This window comes from Rosa rugosa, chromosome 5, assembly GCF_958449725.1.
Source record: "Rosa rugosa chromosome 5, drRosRugo1.1, whole genome shotgun sequence".
In the NCBI taxonomy this organism is placed as follows: Eukaryota; Viridiplantae; Streptophyta; class Magnoliopsida; order Rosales; family Rosaceae; genus Rosa; species Rosa rugosa.
In genome coordinates this window covers 14621788-14625607 of record NC_084824.1, presented here as the reverse complement: position 1 = coordinate 14625607, position 3820 = coordinate 14621788, and the positions used below count along the sequence as shown (strand labels likewise).

General features: G+C 38.4%; 1 long non-coding RNA gene across 1 annotated transcript; it reads right to left on the bottom strand.

Annotated features, from left to right (window-relative positions):
* Positions 1 to 2641: 2641 nt before the first annotated feature.
* LOC133712971 (uncharacterized) lies at positions 2642 to 3529 on the bottom strand. The gene is made up of 2 exons (XR_009847685.1): positions 3407 to 3529; positions 2642 to 3269 (listed from the first exon to the last, which is right to left on the bottom strand). It is a non-coding gene; the product is annotated as an uncharacterized LOC133712971 (long non-coding RNA).
* Positions 3530 to 3820: the final 291 nt, after the last annotated feature.

Below are 3820 nucleotides of genomic sequence, written 5' to 3'. Positions count from 1 at the left end.
GGCTGCCCTTCTTCATCTCATCATGCCTAATGATTTTCCTAACTAGCATGTAAGCTGAAAATGCCCGGAAGGAATAGAAATTACCTCAAACCAGTCGGTTGGCCGGAAAAAAACCCAGAAACCGGCGAGCTCCTAGTTCGACGTAAAAACTGCAACTTCAGGCCTCGATACCTTCTGGAAAGTTGTTCAGATCCTCACTCTGAGTTCACCAGTTCAAGAAACACTCAAAACAACGTCCTGTAGTGTGAGATATATCGATCGAAGCTTCGGTTTTCGATTTGATCGGGTCTGGCTTCCAGCCGCCACCACGAGTAGCGCCGCCGTGCAAGACCACTTCTGGGAGCCTCAGGACGTTGAGGCGAGCTCGAGGATGAAGTTTGGGGGGAATTGGTGGCCGGAAACACGAGGAGGATGAGTTGGTTCGTTTTCGGGTGCAACCGGATCGAGCTGGTTTGCCGGACTTTGAGGCTGTGCCGGAGGGAATGACGACGTCCAGCAGGTAAAGCGGCCCAAGGCGAAGCCAAGGGGAGTGGTCCGACGTCTAGAGATGGTCGATGAAGGGAGAACAAGGATGGAGAAACTTGCTCTGTTTCGGTGGCTTGGAAGGGAGAGAGAGAGAGAAAGATACGTATTTCTTTTTTTTTTTTGGAGAGAAAATGAATTGCTTAAGGCTTAAGCACCGGAGCTTCACTCTAGCTAAGGACGGGTCAAAAAGCCGTAAAACACAATTATGCTTAATCATGAAAGTTAAAGCATTGACATCATGAAAGGTAAAGCGCTGCCATCATGTAAAGTAAAGCAATGCCATAATTATGTTTTTTTATTTTGATTAAAGAAAACAACCGGGTATTACAAGGTCAACCACCGGATTTGTGATTTATTTTGGTAATTGTTCAATTTCATGGTGTTCTAAGAAGCAACATTCCGTTTCTCGGTCCTCAACTGAGGCCGAGTATCGCGCCATGGCTGATACTGCCTCTGAGATCTTTTGGCTTCGGCATTTACTGCAAGATATCAACATTCAGCTTTCTAATGTTCCCATTCTTCACTGTGATAACGTTTCTGCTCTCGCCTTGGCCTCCAATCCAGTCCATAAGTCCAAATGCAAGCATGTGGAAGTGGATGTGCATTTTACCAGAGAAAAGGTACTACAAGGAGATTTAACATTACAGTTTGTTCCTTCCCTTGATCAATTCGCTGATATATTTACCAAGGGGCTTAGTACTGCTCAGTTTTCATACCTGTGCTGCAACCTAGTGCTTGGGACTCCCAGCACTAGTTTGAGGGGGGATATAGAGACTATAGTACAAAATCAAGCAGATCAAGTTGTACAGGTCAATGAAGGTCAAAGAAGTTCTCAAACCTGTGAAAGTCAAATATTACTGCAAGACCAATTTACTTCAGGTGAAAGTGAAGGATCAGACTGTAATTGATGCAAAGAATAACCAATTAACAGCTGGAAGGGTTAGAAGATTCGAGTACAGTGTTTGTTACAAGTTTGTTCATTAGTTGTTAGAGTTGTTGTGATAATGCACAGATTCATGACACTTGTCATTGATCTAATGGTCAGTATGGAGTTAGTTAAGGCATAATCACTATAAGTAGTAGAATAAGTACGATTAGCCTTTTTAGTGTGTTCTAGCTCATTGTAAACATTCAGAGAAATATACCAATAGCTCTTCTTTGCTTTCATCTTTACCTTTCTTCTTCGTCTTCTACCTTTCTTCATTTCCATCAAAACTTCAGCAGAGATTACGTTTTAGGGTTTAGGGTATACTGTATACATATGTAAACCAAGTGTTACTGTTTAGGGTTCCTTCTTCTAAACCGTATTTAATTATTTATATATTATATATAACTGCGTGTTTGTTCATGCTTAGATTTATCTTGGGAAGGTTTTGATTAACACCATAAACATTCAAAATATCGAAGTTGGCCAACTTCGATTCCATGTTTGCAACGTGGCCAGTTGCATGATTCATATTTTTGACAGGAAAACAAACTTGCATGATTCATTAATACGTTGAGAAATTTGGGGCATGTACTTCTACTACTCTTAGTTTCAAGGGATCAGTGATACTTCATTTAGTAAAGGCATTATTAGTTCTTTCAGTTTCTATTCAGTTGTTATTTCAGCTGAATACAGACGTTCATGCAAATATATGTACTACTGATTGATATCAGTACTTTTAGTAGTTAAAAGAGTCAGTGTTATAGAAATACCTCATAAAATTTAGAGAAATGTAAAATAGGAATTCAAAAATTACAAGGATAAATAAGGTCTCAGATTTCCTGAATTGTTTGGTACACAATTGTTTTTAAAACTATAACTCTATTATCAAACACATAAAGGTTGAAAACTTGTTGGGTTCAGCAAAGTATTCACAACTTGTTCCAAAAAAGAAAAACAACAACAACAAAATTTTCACAAAGCTTTGGCATATACATGCATTGGATAAAATTAGATGTCAAAGCATATATAGATTAGTAAGTATACCAAGTAAGTGAGTCGGAGTTAAGATTTTCTTTACTATGGATGAAAAGCTCAAATTTAGTTTGGTTAATTGCTCTAGCTAATAGTTCAACAATCTTCTCAAACTTTGCAATGTTATGTATATTGTATATAACTATGGATATGTCATAAACACAATGGTAAGCACACTAGCCATGCATGTAGTCATAGCGTTTTTATTATATGATACACGATGTGATCAATAGATGAGCATAAACGGTACAATTCAAACACACATACATAGTAAAAAGCAGATATTAGATTCTGGTGAAATCAAACATGCGCCCTCTGAGATAATTTGGATATCTGGCTACATGCTATTGAGGTTCACTTTATTAAACACTTCAGATACAAGCTATACATATTTTACATATTGCACCACGACCTTGATTTATGAATTAAGGCTCCAGATCAGTGGATAATTAATGGGGCCTGAATGTATCGTCGGTAAAATAACGGTGAGAGTCACTTTCGGAAGAGCCATGTCCATGCTTACCATAAGTCTCGTTTGCATCATCGTCGGCAAGATCATCATATTTAGCATCGCTGTTGCTGCTACCCTTGTTTGTGGTCCGGGGTTGAGACTGAGACTGATCTTTTGCACCGCCACTAGCAAGAGTTGGCTCATTCTTAACTTGAACCAAGTGACGGTCATTCAAAACAAACCGTTTAGCATCGGCTTGCAGAGATGACACCATCAACACAAAGCCAATAGCGCATATGACAAGTATGGTCCTCATGATGGTACGTAATGAATCTGCACATATCACAAGTACATGTTAGTAAATCAATATTAATGAATAACATTATTTGGTATTAATCAAGAAATTAAAATACAATTATCAGCAAAAATATCGCAATCTAAGATCTAGGGTTCTTCAGGATATAACAAACCGTGCTGGTTTCGAGAAATGTCCAGTGTCTGAAGAAACAACTATACGACAGAAGGGATTCCAAAGTTTGCATTTTATAGGGAATTGGAGAATGGAGACTGAGATAATTAGGACCAGCTCTGAGCACTATAATTAGAACAGATCATGCATATATGAAAGTGGTGGTATCACATTCAGAAGGCTGCGGCACCATGTCTGTCGAGAGGATACAACACCACCAAAGAAGTAATCATGATTACGGATTAATAATTAGGGTATTTAATTAATTCATTGTTGACTTTAATTTCTTGATGATGAATAATGGGCAACACAATATTGTCTGCTATTCGAATATTTAAATCTTCACTTCTGTGTTGTTCTTATAATTTCGTAAACCCTTAACAGATAACCCCAAAAAACTGGAGTTTGTTGAGGG